The 17577-nt window shown below is 35.0% G+C and overlaps 1 protein-coding gene across 1 annotated transcript in view; it reads right to left on the bottom strand.

The window, feature by feature from the left end:
- LOC120341917 (uncharacterized) overlaps positions 1 to 10250 on the bottom strand; it is a 60545-nt gene extending 50295 nt beyond the window's left edge. Inside the window, exon 1 of the mRNA XM_039410517.2 lies at positions 10240 to 10250. The gene's annotated coding sequence lies outside the window, so the exon portion shown is untranslated. The remainder of the gene's footprint in view (positions 1 to 10239) is intronic.
- Between the last annotated feature and the right edge of the window lie 7327 nt (positions 10251 to 17577).

Below are 17577 nucleotides of genomic sequence, written 5' to 3'. Positions count from 1 at the left end.
TGACTGTATGGTCGTATCGCTCCTCCCGGTCTATACCGAATAACTTTATTGTTGTATATTTTTATTACTGTTGTAATGCTTGTTTTTCTGGTTGACAAATAATAAAAATCTCTCTCTCTATCCATCTGCAACCTCCAGATTTCCCACTAGTGGGAAATTTCCCACAGGTCCGGAACCACTGTTCTAAGTGATTCAATAGTCTTGCTGCACACTAACACAAATATATTTCTGTAACGTTTCGTCTGACTGAGGTCAGACTTCATCAGACATACATAGCTCAACCTAATCGATAGCACATGTTATGTCATTGTTGGCTTATTTTTGATTGGTTGTGGTTAAAGGGAAAATCTAAATGTTGAATAGCTGAGTTGCTATTGTTGCACAATAAATACCGGTACTGTATTGTATTTAAAATGATTTTAATAATAGACAGTAGAATGAACATCAAAAAAGCCAAGAAAAGACCAAACGGAAATTCTGACGTCAAACAAACGTGTTTCAAAAAAGCCAAAATCGTGGTCTAGAGTCTAGACCAGGGGTTCCCAAGCTTTTTTCAGGACGACCCCAAAGACAACTTTCAAGTGTCCAGTGCGACCCCAAGTCAATATATTTTTTTTTAATGAAACTTTATTCATGAAAGTTTATAGCATCTTCCACTAGACTTCTGACTTTGGTCATGTGGTGGTACTGTATCATGGAATATAAGCTAAAACCAAACAGTGATGTCAGAATAAGCACCTACATTTTCTATGGCATAAGCAGGGAGTGATGCCTGTTTTACAGTAAGCCATGGTACAAACTGCTAAATTTAACATGGTTTGTCGAATCTTAGAGGTTTCGTACATCTATCTTCTACCTTTTTTTTTTGCCAAATAAATTCCAATGTCAAACGGAATTTTCGTATATTAATTTTATTGTCGAATTAGTATAATTTGCACCCAATTAAAACAATTTCATAATTTCAAACACATTGCCCACAAGTTCAATAATATATGCAACAATTAAAATATAAAACCATACCATTACCGGAGTTTTGTATCATATATAGTCCAATTTATATCCATTGAATATAGGTTAATCCATATTATCAGTCGTCATCCAATTCGTGCACACATTTTATATATAGTTACCAATAATTAATCGATTTAGTTAGTTTTTGCATGGAAATTAGAAAATTAGACAGAAAATCAGAAAACAGCCAAAGTGGGTTTTTTGGCATTTCTCTATTCACTATCTATGTATGAATTAAATCAAAATGATGCATAAATTTGGACATTGGAATCTTTTCATGTACTATCCATTTAAGTTGGTGTTGCATAGAAATTGTCAATGTCTTGTCACATCATGATTGACCTATGTATGAGATCATCCATATGTTCATACAATAGTAAATCATTTCTTTCACTTGTTTTCATTAAATTTAAAACTCCTATCAGTTTACATTTGAATATTGAGCGCATACTACTTTTACTTTTAACTATTTCATCATATTTTACTGAATTTCTATTTCCGCATATTATTGTGATTAATTTAGATTTGCATTCCGAATCATTTGTTAAAATAGTAATTCGATTATTTTCTACGCAGCACCATTGCCAGAAATCAACAGCCCATTGACATTCCAAAAATAAATGACATAAAGTCTCTTCAATATTACATTCACACATAACACATATACCTGGTTCATTCATGAACCAGTGTTTTATTTTACCCCCTGTTGGCAGTCCATTATGAATAACCTTCCAACACAACTCCTTATACTTATTTCCTATGTTAATTTTCCATATTTTGTTCCAATTAATGGACTTGGTTAGTTGAAATTTATTTATGATATATTCATTGTGATTATTCAAAAATGCACTGTTTTTCTTTCTTTGCAAAAGCTTATAAATTTGTTTAGTGGATAAGTCTTTCGACCCATTGTACCTATTGATAAGTAACCTCTTTGGACTATTTTCTCTATTTCTTGATAGGATTTCTCTCCATTCTATCGGAAGAGCTTCCCATACTTGCCTTAACTCATTTGAACACTTATTCAGTAAACTATTTCTCCTAATCGTATTCATTGTATTATTTTGTATTTGCGGATAAATTCTTTTGGATAGGCTATCAAACGTTTTGTCAAGTATATCATCAGTTGTTATTATTTTTGCTTGGACCCAACTTAATTCTGCAGTTAGTTCAGTTTTATTTCTATCTAAGATTAATGGATTGTGCCAAATAATTTCCTGCGATATTTCTGCATAGTTTTGTGGTTGATCCCATTCTAAGCTAATTTGTTTGAATGAATTAATAATACTGGTATAAAATTTTGGAATAGTTATATTAGTTTCCAATTTAAAATTCAAATGTAAACATTCTAAATTTCCTTTTGATAGCACTTCAAAATACTTATTCACATAAAATTTTGCTCTATTAGCCCACGGACTCATGTCCCCCTCAAGCAATTTTAAAATCCATTTTACTTGCAATGCCTTAATTTGATTCCTAACATTCATCATTTTTATACCCCCTTCATTTTATACCCCCTGATATTCCTACTGACCATTTGCGCTTTTTCATTCCAAATACATTTTCCAAATAATTACTTCCAATTTCTGAATATATTTTTCTGGCATAAATTCAAAACTGACCATGTACCATAATTTTGATAGTAGCAATGTTTTAGCTATAAGAATTCTTCCAACAATAGTTAGATTACGTCCTTTCCAAAGATTTATAATTTTTTGTATTTTTGCCAAAATGTTCAACCAGTTTTTATCTCTAGACTTATAGGTATTTCCCCTAATAATAATTTAATTTCCTCACGTTTTACAGTTATACCCTTATAGGTTTCATTCAACGGCCAACTTCGAGCAGATCCACATATCAGTAGTGTACATTTGTTATTATTTATTTTAAGACCAGTCCCACGTTGGAATAATCTCATTAATTTTAACACTGAATCCACAGATGACAATGACTCAAGGGTTAGTGTTATGTCATCTGCAAATCCTTTATAAACTTCTCTTTCATTTATGCAGTTCTAAAATCCAATTATTTCTCTATCCTTTTTGATATTTGATGATATTAATTCTGAAATGAATAAATATAACAATGGAGAAAGGGGCAGCCCTGCCTCACACCTCTTTGCATCCAAATTTTTTCTGTCAAATATCCATTCACATTTATATTTGAAGAAGCATTTTTATACAAAGTAATTATCCAATTTATGAGGTTTTTTCCAAATCCAGATTTTTTTTATTAATTTAAGTAGTATATTTCTGTCTGTCATATCATACGCTTTTTGTTGATCTATTGACAAAACAATTAATGGTAAATTTTCCTTATTTGCCCAAAATATGTCATCTCGAATGGAAATAAGATTTTCGTGAATTGATCTCCCTGGAACAAATGCAGTTTGATTGATGTCGATTATGTCTGGTAGTATACTTTTTATTCTGTTTGCAATTATTTTAGCTATCAATTTATAATCAAAATTAAGGAGAGTGATAGGCCGCCAATTTTTTATATCTTCCTTTTCTCCATTCTTATATATCAAGGTTATGACTCCTGTTATTGTATCTTGGGGCATTTCTTTCATTTTGTGGTAGCTTTTACATAAGAGTAGTAAAATTGGTTTTAATTTGGTCCAAAATCTAGAATAAAATTCTTTCGTTAGACCATCTAAACCAGGAGCTTTATTTAATTTGAGTTCTGTCATGGCTTGTTCAATTTCATCATCCGTTATATCATTTTCCATATAATCTTTCTGTTCATTTGTTATTTGTTTATCATAATTATTAATCAACGTTTCCTGTATATTAATATCTATTCCAGTATCCTTGCTATATAACTTACTATAATAATTAACAATTTCACACTGTATTTCACTTAATTCATGGATAACATTCCCATCATTTTTTCTTAGCGATTTGATCATTTTAGTTTTAGCTCTAATTTTTTCAAGATTAAAAAAATATTTAGAGGATTTCTCTCCTTCCTCTGCCCATTTAATTCTAGACCGAATTATTGACCCCCTTGTTTTTTGTTTAATGTATTGTTTAATTTCTGCTTCTGTGTCCCGCAATTTGGTTTTAGTTTCTTCATCTTCAGCATATATTTCTATTTCTTGTAAACACTCCCTATATTGAATCATTAATAATCTTTCTTTTTTGTTTTCTTCATCTTTTTTTTTTTGGAACAATAAATAGCCCATTTTTTTATTTTCCTTCTGCAATTATCCCAGTAATGTCCTCTTTCAGTTTCATCCAGATTTTTGATATCAAAATGCCATTTTTTTAATATAGCTTTTATACCTTGACAAAAATAGTCATAATCATTTAATTGGGAGTTATATTTCCAGTACCCTGGTCCCTGTTTTAAACCATTCATTGAAGATATTTTGAGATATACCGGATGATGATCAGACATGACAGTTTCTTGAATTTCAATCCTACTGACGTTTAGGGTTTGGCATTGCGAAATATACCACCGATCTAATCGACTCTTAGAGTTTAAATTTTGCATATTGTTGCTTTTTTGTATCCAAGTATATTGTTTTTTGTTTGCATTGACTAGTCTCCATATATCTACTAAACCTAATGTTGTAATAAATTCATTCAATTTTTTCAATTATCCTCTTTGTATCTTATATTGGGGTATTTATCGATTTTGTTCAAAACGCAGTTGAAATCTCCTCCAACATATATCCTATATTGGGAATTTGCGTCTTGGTTTATCCCAGTTTCTATTTTGTTTTGTATCTTTCCCTACATCTATTTGGGGCATATATATTTAGTAATGTAAAATGTTCGTCGAAAGACTTCCATCTCACTAAAATATATCGACCAAAATCATCTTTCTGTATATCATCAAAATTTGCGTCTATTTTATTTCATAACAATATCCCAACCCCACTAGAAAAAGTTGTCCAAATTGCATTACCCGCTTCTATCTTCTACCAAACCTCAGTGACCCCACGACCTGTTTGCGGCCCTACCTAGTTATCACCCCGACCCAATTTGGGGTGGCGACCCAAGGTGTAGACTCTAGAGTAGACCCTAGACACGCGATATTCGGCACACTATTTTTGAATCCTTTGCATCGGAAAAACGTGCATTTGTTACGTAATAATATGCTATATCGGGCTTACCCAGACTCATATACTACATGTATATACAGTATTGTATTTTACGCATGTAAATCCGTATTCCTCCTGTTGCAAAACACCCAACTGGTTCGAGGTAATTTTTGGGGCTATTTCAAGAAAATTCACTCAACATCAGACGCGATCGACTGCTCGAACGTGGCGATCGACCGGCGTGTTGGCCACCCCTGCTATAGGGCATTCATTTTTTTTAGATTTTTATAAATTATAGAACATTATTGCAGTAAACAATATTAATAAATTCCATAAACCATTCCTAGGCTTGGGAATTGGTTATCGAGCAGCGACACCCAATATCTAATTAAATTTCTAATTAATTAAAGGTCGGAAATTGAGTTTTTAGAACACTTAATATATTTGAGTATGGCTTTCGCAGCTGAACCCCTCATAGCATCCAATAGACATGGAAGTTATATGAGACGACCATGAATGATACATGGCAACACCATTTATGCATGCATCAAAGCATCTCATCATATTGCCTCATATATATATATATCTCACGTAACAAACCTGGTCATCGGAGAGCTTCACAACAAAGTTGGTCATTCGGGTATGGGTCTTACATGAACCCATACTGAATAATCAATGGCGGATTTGCATTCAGAAGAGTCATCTGGAATTGTTTTTTTTTGTTGAAGGTGGAATGCCCGCCCTGGAAAACAATTTATGGCAGATTCACCCTTCTGTCAACTGCAGTCAGATGAACCAGTGTTCAGTCATGTGTAGGGTTGACTTATTTGGACATTTTCTTGTTCGACAGAGACGAAGTGATGTTTAAAAATGGGGTTGTGTATTCCCATCTATGATGGGGTTACCATATCTGGAAAGACAAAATTCCTCAAATAATTTTAATGAGCCACCTTGACCAATTTTGCAACCGAAACACTAATACTGTACTGTACAGCAGAGGTTCCCAAAAGGCACGCGGCGGCGCACTAGTAAGCCGCAGCTCGTTTCAGGTGCGCCACGAAAATTGACAGAATTGTGGTAAAAATATTGAGATTTTTTGAAGAGCAGCATAAAAAAGATTGGTAACCGCTGCTGCCTGCTGTACAGTACTATAGTATAAAATCGCGATGCATTCAATGGCACAAGCTGGCGTAGCTTTCTCGTGAGAATAAAATAAATACGGAACAGAACAAAAGGGGTAAAATTGTTGCTTAACCTTTAGTTTTTGTGACTAAACGCTAGCACGGAATAAAGTACAGGTAAAAGTAGTGCAACCGTAGTAGTATATATTTACGGTGCAACCAAAATACCGATTACAAAATGCTGACAATTCAGGTCATATGTGACATCAAAATTATATGAATCAGACGCAGTCCGTGTTGCACAAAAATGCTAGAATGTGACATATCTCTGAAAAAATAGGATTTCATGGATGCGTAATATATTAAAACTCGAGGATTTGTAGCAGGGATTCACTGTATTTGAAAATCCCTGACATTTAACCACTTTTTAGTTTTTCTCCCTGACGTAAATTTGACCACTAAAATTCCGGACAGGTCAAGGGAAAAAATTGCGTACGGCAAGCGACAACCCTAATATATGACAACTCGTGCGAACAGGCTAGTGTACTCTTATATATTCGGACATTGCAGGAAATTTTGTGGTGGTAGAAAAATTACTTGAAGATTCCTTAAAGATGTGATGATTCTCAAGTTCGTGGATACTTACGTCGAAAGGGGATGATAGCATAGTCAGTAAACTATGATGATAGAATGGCATAGCCCACCTACGAGTTCAAATCATGGAGGTGCATGGGAACGAATGATTCGGTCGAATTTTTACTGCTGTTACGGTGTTATTCTGGGTGAGATACTATGATAGGTGAAGTTTTTAGAACTGCCCCAATCGAGTGTGAATCATGTTTGAACAGTCTTATAATAATTTCGGTAACGTTTGGCCGAAGTGATCAAAAGCCTTCGACGCCCAATCACCTGTTATTACTTCGGTCAAATTAAAATGTGCCTCCTGGAGTTTTTAACAGAACGGATTGCGATTTCGTTGGGCACACCCTCAATGTCTTGCCAATGAATTTTGAAGATTGATTCGAGAGTATCTTCCTACAAATATTGAGAGAAAGAAGTGGTTTCATAAAGAATAAGTCTCAGTTCTATAGTTTAGAACTTGCTGCACTGAACTCGGGATTATTGAATTGCAATTTGTCCTGCGTGTCGATTGTTTTGTTTCGGTTTACTGCCACAATTAACTCGTAGGGCAGGGGTCGGCGACCTACGGCCCGTGAGCCAGATCAGGCCCGCGGAGCAAAATAATCCGGTCCGCGACGCTTCACTGAATTATAGTAACAAAACGGCTGTTTTGATGATTATATCATTTATGTAACACATTTTGTTATGAGACACGTGTAGACAAAATTATATTATAACCTAACAAGTATGTATATAATTTACAATTACTCGTTTGATATTTTAATAATAATTAGACAAATGGCAGCAAAACGCAGAAAAGTTGATGCTATATATAGTAGGGTTCAATGACGCAGAAAATATTTAAATGGAATTTTTTTGAAAATGTAATGATGAAATAGAAATATATTGTATTTCAGAGACCCCTGTTGTAGAGTTTAGTAGTGTTACTGTATATTGCAGATGTTAATTTTAATGTTCTGCAGTTTTCCTAGAAGATATTTAATTTACTTGTTGACCTTGACAAAAAACAGTCGGTAAGGTTATAACTTGTTTGCCTGTTGGTAATTTTATATGTGGCACATTTCTAGCGATTTTAGTGTGTTTTGTTCCTCTATTCGTCATCTGTTTCTGTAATTCATTTGGCTCCATCTGACACGATTGTACATTTTGTGCTGAGCAAGTGCTTGATAATTTGACGAAACATTATAATTCTCCAGTGTTCAAAGTTGGTATTGTGGGCTTGTGGATTTCAGCTTGCTTATCTCAGTTGTATGAGACAATGTATAATTTGAAGATGATTGGGGCGAAAAACGACGTATTATAGAGTCCCAACATTACGAGGAAGAAATTTTGCTGATAAAAGTATGTCAACTCGGATTTATTTCGTTTATTTATGATTTGTTTATATGCTAAAAGATTAAATATATTCTTTAGTAAACTGCCCGTAAACTTTTTCGGGAGAGTGAGGTTTTTTTCATCGAGACTTGCGTATAATAGCTGCGTAAACTCGTATTTCAAAACTAGCACATGGCAAGATAATTTATGGTTTGGCCCTATTGAGTCTTATCCTTGCCCTGGATAAGAAATTAGATTTGCCAAAAAGCAACCGTTTGAACAACTTTTACTTTAATCCAGGGGTGCGCAACACCATGCACGCATGCCAAATGTGGAACGCTATAAACTTTGGTAAATTGTAATTCTTGTAATATAATAACTCACGGTATATCGATATAACCCAAAATAACCGTGATCATGCGCAAATAGCAATAGCTGTTTGTTTCTGAAGTAACGAACGCAGTCTTGGTTCCTGCACTAATATGTGGGGACCTTTGCGAAAACTATTAAAAACGCTTTCAAGATCTTAATGGCGCAATTTGTTTTGAAGACAATTCAGTGTGGATGTTGAATAAATTGAGGACGCTGATACTTTACTAGAACTTTTGGACTTGAGGTCAAACTAAGTTTTGCATGGCGTAGGTATAGCTGCTGCATATATAAATATATATATATATATATATAATACATATCCCAGATTACTGACATAACTCCACGAGTAAAAGGACATATATTTTGAGCATTCCCAGACATTTTTCAAGCAGAGGATTTGGTACACATAGGGTTTGGTAAATATGTCAATAGATTATTATGTGATAAATCTACTGTGTATGGTCTGGAAATAGCTGACAGTGGGACAATAGTATCTGCATCTGCGTTTTTTATAACTCTGGCGGTCACGGTGAAATTGGAACAGTGAGCCAAAAGTCCTATTCACAACGTCGTAAGGCATTTAAAAAACTAAAAATTGAGTGTTGTTCACAGCGAAACGCTGTTGAATAAATTCCATATTTGCGTATTGCTCGCCTCACTTTGCCAGACGTCGTTAAATATTTTGTACGTCCTTTTTCAAATATACTTACTCTATTCGCCGACCATTAATCTTCCGGAGTTGGCGGTAATCATGTCGCGTTGTTCTCTCTTCATTGTTCCATAAATTGGGTAGCTGTTTGCCAGGTAGAAACAAATGTAACGACACTCTCCCGAATGTTATAAGCCAAGTGAGTGATACTTTCGTCCCGAGACTCCCGATTCCTTGCACCAACATATTAAGTACACGAAATACAACGAGAACAGAATGGAATTTTCACAGTCTAGTAATAACATAAATATAGAGAACATAAACGAATGATATTATGCCAGTGGTTCTTAAACAAATTTCGAGTGTGTCGCGAAATCATTCCAATTCCTAAGAAATAGTTTCGTAAGTGCCCGTATTTAGAAATAAAACGATGAAAATCGTGAAAACGTGAAAGCGTGCATCCAAAGTCAAAGCATGATTTTTGATAAAAATTAAACGCAGACGAAAATTCCTGCGTATGCAAAATTTCTCCGGGTAAACATATTTTTGAACTTGAAACCAAAGCACCTCAATAAAAACAATGTAATGGAAACAAGTGGGACAAGACATTTTTGAGACATCCTTCACAAGGTGTAGATGCACTGAAAAGTAGTCTAGTCCAGGGCTACTCAACTGGCGGACCGCGGTCCGAATCCGGACCTTTCGACTATTTGATTCGGACCGCACCCAATTCTTTATTTTGGATCATTATCCCCACTTTTAAAGTTTCATTTTTTAAAATGATTTTTATTGTTTTGAATATATATGAAAAGAACTGTAACACCATAATAAACAATCTTGATTAGCTGATAATAATCGTTAGCAGGTCGAGGAAGTGCGCGTTTGCGGATGCCGAAATATAAATTATGGAAACGCCGGACCCCAATAATTTTGATGTTTTGTATGCGGATCTTTGGTAAAAATAGTTGAGTAGCCCTGGTCTAGTCTATGTAATGGAAACTAGTGGGACAAGACTTTTTTGAGACATCCTTCACAAGGTGTAGATGCATTGAAAAGTAGTCTAGTTATCAAATGCTGGCCTTAATACAACTAGTGTTAATGAAGGTGTTAACTTGTTAACCGTGTTAAGTGATGTTTTATTGTACAGTTTTAGTGTTAATGATAAATTAACTGTTTTTGACAAGGACCCAATAAACAGCCACAAGTATGCAAATGTATGTATTATACAAATTACAACAGTAAGCAATATATCATTACATCAAAATACAGCAATCCTCGAAACCTATCCAGCCAATATATGAATAAACCTAATAGCATTCTAATTATCAAATTCCCACCAATCAACGATAAAATGTATAGTCGCGCAGCACCTCACTTGTCACGTAAAGGTGGACGATGTAAAATCATGAAGCGAGACTAAATTAACTGTGTTTAAAGGTTCATTTAAACATGGAAATACATGAACTTTGTCAATCCATTCACAAGATACAGGATATAACTTCGTATAAATTAGCAGTTTCATAAAAATAGGCATACAAACACTTCGTACGGTTGGTAAGCAATATTAAGATGAAAAAGGTTTCTAGAAAGCTTCTTCGCAGTCACAGGAGACCCGATATTTTACCCAAAATTTTGCTGTTTCATTTTAATTCATTGGAACACATTTATATGAACCTTGATCTTTGAAATTCTGATTTCGACTCATTCTATTAGTAAAGCATAAAATTTTACCTTTCACACACATCCTTCTACTCTCCAATTTGCGAGAATCGCTCAATACAACAGCGCTGCGATGACCCCTCTACAAAAGATAGAAAAATTATTGATTTGAGTATAGGGAGCGATAGGTATGGAAAGTCAAATCAATCTCATATTATTTCTAGGAAATTAACAAAAAAACAAAGGTCTTTTATTTTAATAGACGTTGTAGATGCGAATCGAGTGTTACGTACATGCCCAAGCTATCCAAGTATCATTATAGCATTGCCATTTTTTTACAGTAAAACTAGGTAAACTAATTCAATCTTATCACCTCCTCAAAAAATTTACTCTAGATATTCACACGATCAATCACGTGACCACTTTGGCGCTACATTATAAATGTCCCTACGTCGACGTCATTTTAAATAGCGGCTGACGCAGCACTAGGACAATTCAGACCTCTACGTTCAGGAAAGAGGTAAACAGAAAGGATTCATAGAGCACCAAATTATTGAAAGCTGTTCGATTAGAATAATATATATTTACCGTCTTTTGAACGAAACAGTTTTCTAGATTTTTGCACCGACTGTGCCGAAGTTAAATAAATCTCAAATATAATTCAACATGAGTTTTGCGACGGTATCTACTGTAAACGGAAAAGTTGTGGACTTGAATCGAGGAGTCGGAAACCCAGTTCATGTTTTTCGTAACATTCCTTTTGCAAAACCACCACTTCGAAGGCTAAGATTCATGCCTCCACAACCATGAGTTCGCATTTTCGTTTATTTTTGGTCTTCATACATTTCTTGATATAATTTAATTGCACTTCTCATTTTAAAATTATTGCTTCCATTGTTAGGTTGATATCTAAACTTCTCTAGCATTTCCATACTAAATTTTTTCACCGTTTTTCTCGCATGCAGCAAATCTTTGTTACCACGAAATACACCATTAATCATTTATGTATCCCGTCGTTTTCATCAATTTTATTTCAGCATTAGTTCGTGTGTGGAGGTCGGATCTAGAGTTTTGATGTACGAAGTCTGGAGCCAAGTTCAAGTCTTAACGAACTTTAAAATTCGAATACCAAGTTACGTAGAGTCACTGCTTTTTGAGTCCGATGGATGGCTGATGCTTCAAGCCGCAAGTCGCGTATGGGTCAGAGTAGATTGCATAAACAACAGAAAAATAGATAAATATATGTGGGATGACACTAATATTATAATATCGCGTTGAACTAACGTTGTTTTCAAAGTCGAAATGAAGGGTTCAGTCGTTCCTCGACAACATTTATGTGGGCATCAACACGGTCTATTTTAGAATATTATTGCAACAAGCTTGTGGATTTTTTACTTTCTGAATGCGGTATGGTGGGCCTAAATTGTATTTCACTGGAATTTTTTCTATTTGTTTGTCGAATCCGAGTTCGAGATTTATCGCTGATAGCCGATGAGCCGTCGCCTCTAGCATTCCCATCAACGGAAACGGTTTTTGCATGAATTTTTTTTATTACTATAGTGCTGATTCGTGGAATGAAATTAGAGACGGTACAATTGGTGGTAACCTACCAATCCAACACGCGAACGAGTTGGATGAAGTTGTGGTGAAATACTTGTTATTCATGAATCCAATACAAGACCAGTCGCAACACGACGAGGATTGTTTGCATCTTTCGGTTTACACTCCATCTCTCGTAAAGGGCAAAAATCTACCAGTATGTATAGATTGAAAACTATGAACATTTATTATTTCATTTAATGATTATGAATATATATATCATTCGGCTTTATATATTTATTGTTATCAATTCCAAATCAGTAATTTGTTACCATTGTGACCAGGGGCGGAGACTTTCCATAATTTTTTTTTTTGGGGGGGGGGGGGGGGGTCGAACTTGGATCACCTACTGAAAAACATCGCGCCGTGTATCGTCACGTAACAATGACCTGTCGATGTCATTCTCGGAGTATTAGAATGTCATTTTGCTACTCATATATCGAGTACCTAGGATGCTTCGCTTAGACACGGAACTTGCGCGTCACTGAACCAATTTCTTGAATTCCGCGAGAATTAGCGGAAAAATTAGAAAAGTCGGAACTTCCCATTGCCGCCTGCAACAAGTACCGCGATTACGCGCTCGTTAAAAGAGCCGCCTATTTAAGCGTATAATGATTTTTCTGTCACGTAAAATATTCAATCCATGACAGCCACGAGATTCTAAAAGGTCCTCATATATTAATTTAATTGTGTGCAACGTAACTCGCGGTGGCGACTTTTTACGTCAAAATAAAAATATTACTAAACTGAAGTACCACGGCGATATGTGGACATAAAAATATGAGATAAGCTGCCTGATGTATTTAATTTCGATACGTATTTTTGAAATCTTCCGAACTCCTTATCGCCGTTACAAAAATCTCGATATCTGATATAAAATCCCATATAGTACAATTTTACCTAATACAATGAAAATAATTATAAAGTATACTATTACATTAAAAATACAAATTCACCGCCTCGAAATCCACGCGGAACAGTCGCCGCGATTACGCCACTTGTTAAAAGAGCCGACTTTTTCAACGAAAAATGATTTTTCACTTGTGCAAAGTAATCAATCAAAGACCGATACGGGCATATTCAAAATGCCTTGATTTATTAATTTAATTGTCTTCAATTTAAACTGCGGTTGAGTCGACAAAACAAGAGCCACTCTAAAACACCACGACAATCCGCGGACATAAAAATGTGTGGTAAACTGCCCGTTTATATATTGTTTTGATCCCTATTTTTGCTATTTTGCGAATTCGATAAATTTAAGATGTACTTGTAACACTGGCTCCGCTCAATCGCAATGTTGTCACTCCGATTTGTTTTTAAAGATAAAACCTTTCGAAAAATCCGTAAATTTTCTGTCAATTCTCACGTAGTAAAAGTTATTCCAGTACAATAAAAAAAAAAAATTAAATACAGAAACTGATCGAATATACTTTAATTATCTTATATATCATCACAAACCGGGAAAAAGTCGCGTTCTCAGCTTTGTTTAATGTTAACACGGAAATTTTCGACGTCAATTTAAAAGTAATGGATAAAAAGGCAAATCCCGCTCACAATTGACCGTGTTTCGATTTTAGTGACGAAATGTTTTTAAAGGTCAAGCAAAGACAATTTGTGCCGTAGGCACACGAAATTTTGCGATTTTAGATGCCTAGAAAAGCGTTTTTAGACTGTCGCGGGCCTCAACAAAACTTAGATTGTTTACAGTTTTATTTTTAGTATTTTATATTTCCGCTTTTCAACTTATGGATACTTATTAGAATTCTCGCCGGGTTCATAAGTCCGTGCTTGTACGAAAATAAAATAATTATCATAGTTATCATGTCACAAATTTGTGAAAAATTTGTCATTTAGAGAGGATAAACGCCAACTTAAAGGCGTTTACGACCTAAATAATAGGTCACAATTATGAAAACAATCGGCGATTTTAGCAAAAGGCAATTGCACGCGTTATTGGCGACTTTTTCAGTTTTCAAAAATCTTTTTAACTAGTTCCTGTGGTCTGAAAAGTCGAATAGGCGTTTCGACATAGTAAATGCTTTGATCTTTGCCCGCAAATTATGCTGGGCCTTGCACCCCCCCGGGTGTCCGCCCCTGATTGTGACATCAATGAAGGATATGTTCCATTTGAGCCAAATCATTGATTAATTACGATCTGAAATATTATCCATATTCCTACAGAGCGATGTATATATGTTCAAATTTGTCCTTCAACACAAAACATTTCTTTTGAAGTTTCCAAGTAATACAAAGCTATATTCATATTTTCTCGAACGGGTAATGGTTTAGATTTTTGGGGATGGATTTACAATGGGATCTGAATGCTACTATGATGGAACGGCATTGTCGGCTTTGAATGATGTTGTAGTTGTTATACCAAACTACAGGTTAGGCATATTTGGATTCCTTTCGCTTGGTCCATCATCCACCTGCCGGGGTAATGCAGGCCTATCGGATCAACAGATGGCGCTAAAGTGAGTTTATCAGTTGCAAAAATTGTTTTTTTTCTACAATATCTGGCCTCTTGTCGTTTTGGCAATCAATTTTTATTATTATTTTTATAAATGGGTTCAAAAAAATATTGAAATTTTCGGTGGAGACAAAGACAATGTAACAATATTCTGGGAAAGTGCAGGCAGTTGTTCAGTTGACTTCCATGTCCTATCTCCACTCTCACGCGGTTTATTTCATAAAGCTATTAGCCACAGTGGGAAAGCAACAGCTAGATGTAAAACTTTTTATTACTTTTCAAACGAAGCATGCATTTTCAATTCTTGTGTACTGAAGTGTTTTCTTTTTAAGAAATTCTTACCCTTTTAATCAGTACTACCCATATGACTACGTTCACCTGAGATCGACTTCCTTGTACATATCCTTAACAGTTATATACTATTCAGCAATAACCATTCACATAAATTAAACGATGCTTTAAATATGGTAATTCTAGTTTGGCGCTGTGGAGACATTACATAATTTAATTTCAGAAGCCTCTCACACTTTTGTCTGAGCAACAAAAACTTACATCGTAATCTTACCGGCTCGGCTTTGCCGAAACAAATTGTTACACCCTGGGTGATGTGGTGATCATAGTTCGGTACTAGTGTTTACAAGCTACACATCGAATAGTGATTGATGTGATACTTGATGTATGTAATTTAGCTGTATTAAGGTATATTCGATAAAAAACTATTTAATCTTTGTTCAGTCGCAATACAAACTGAGACCGAACAGGCAGAGGCTCTCAATCAAATCGCTCGCTATTTCAAAATTGAAGAAACTGACGAGAACAAAATAATCGAAGCCTTCCAAAATGTTTCTGCGAATGAATTACTAAAGGCAACGGTAGAACTGGCTGAGGTTTCAAGTTTCAATTACCATTTTACCAAAATTTGTCATTTGTAAAATTGTTACTTGAGAATATATATTACATATTCATTAAGATTGAGTAAAAAAATCTACGAGTAAGGATATTCAAATATCTACCTCTCGGAAAACTTTCATCTACATATCTTCCTAAATTTAAGTCAAATGGCATTAAAATAGCACAAGATTAGCTCTGATACCATTAAATAATTTTGTGCAATAGGAGCAAGGTTGAATACTGATCAATGAACAAATCCAAAAATAAATTTTGGTAATTTATTTGGTATATATATCTGATTCCAGAAAAATGTCTCATTCAAACCAACAGTAGACAAATATTTGCTACCAAAATCTCCCAAGCAACTCATGAAAGATGTGGATTTACGAAAGATACCTTACATTATCGGGTGTAACAACACTGTAGTGTAGGAGATGGATTGATGACGGCTATGTCGTTGCCTAACTTTGGCAAAGGCATTACCGACGAAGAAGCTAGAAGAGCACACGCTATCCCGGTAGTTCACTTTAGGCTTTACTGGTACAATGGTAGAAACATTCTTTCCTCTTGATGCGTTTTCACTCTATATATTATGTTTTACCCAGCATCCTGAAATTATTTCATGCACGAAGATTACCTCTATGCAGTTTATCATAACAAAGAATCCATCACCCTTTTTTGATTTTCGACGCCGTAAATAACGATTTATTTTTGTCAAGAAAAGCATTCAACTAAACGTCATAAACAAGGCCAAATCACAGTAACATTATATTTTAGAGATAAATATATCTTGAATGGAAAAGTGAGTTTGCTTTGTATGATAGAACAACACATTATCCATAAAAACTTGCCTTTCATTTCAAATCTACACAATCTCACTTCAACGTAGTGTGAACAAGGTTTACGAAAAAGTTATAAATATTCAACCAAAATCTACACCATACCACTGTATAGCAGGTACACTCAGATAGTCATTGACGTTCAGCTATATCAGACAGTTGGTAATATAGAGGCCTTTTGGCAATTGTAAAGCACTATAAGAATTGATAATTTATATAGTTTACTAATACGGCCAACCTTTCCCAACTTAAGTGAGCAGAAGCTCTTAAGTCATATATCATTTGCAAGACGCGTAAGCGTATAGGTCAGGGTGGTCCAAGGTTGTCGGCTTCGGGGGCCACAGACCTATTTTTGCATCGTTCGCGGGCCACATTAGTGCCAGGTATATTTAAACAGTGCAATACAAACAAGCATTTTTATTGTGCAGACACATTGATCAGTATTTGTCATTTATGAGGCTAAAACCACCAAAAAAAATTACTAAAACCCGCAAAAGTCTCTCAATATCTACATTTAGATAAAAATTTCACACTCTTCATAACGGAAAAAGTGCTTCCGCAAATGTAAGTGCTTTCGATAATGCTAATTGCCGTTTTAAATCATATTCTTTTGTCACCGACACAACTTGCCGACATATCAAGCAAGCATTGTGGTATTTTCCCTCTCACATCCACTCAAAAATCGGTTTGAATTCGCCAGATTTCTTTTCATACTCATGTTTACAAAATAACTTACAAATAGCTGCATATTGATTGATTACCGAATGTGTTGCACGCGAGGGTAATTACTGAATTTTCTGACATATAGGCACCATTTTTGTAATACTGTTTAGGCTGGTTGCAAAAAACACTCGGCAAGAATTATATTGTTGGGCCATAACATTAATATCAGTTATCAAGCATAGCCAACCTCGGCTAACAGAATCCGCATTCAATTTTCTAGGATGCCAAAATTGTTA

This window comes from Styela clava, chromosome 1, assembly GCF_964204865.1.
Source record: "Styela clava chromosome 1, kaStyClav1.hap1.2, whole genome shotgun sequence".
Classification (NCBI taxonomy): domain Eukaryota; kingdom Metazoa; phylum Chordata; class Ascidiacea; order Stolidobranchia; family Styelidae; genus Styela; species Styela clava.
Note: the sequence above shows the minus strand (reverse complement) of the source record. Positions and strands in the feature narration are given on the sequence as shown.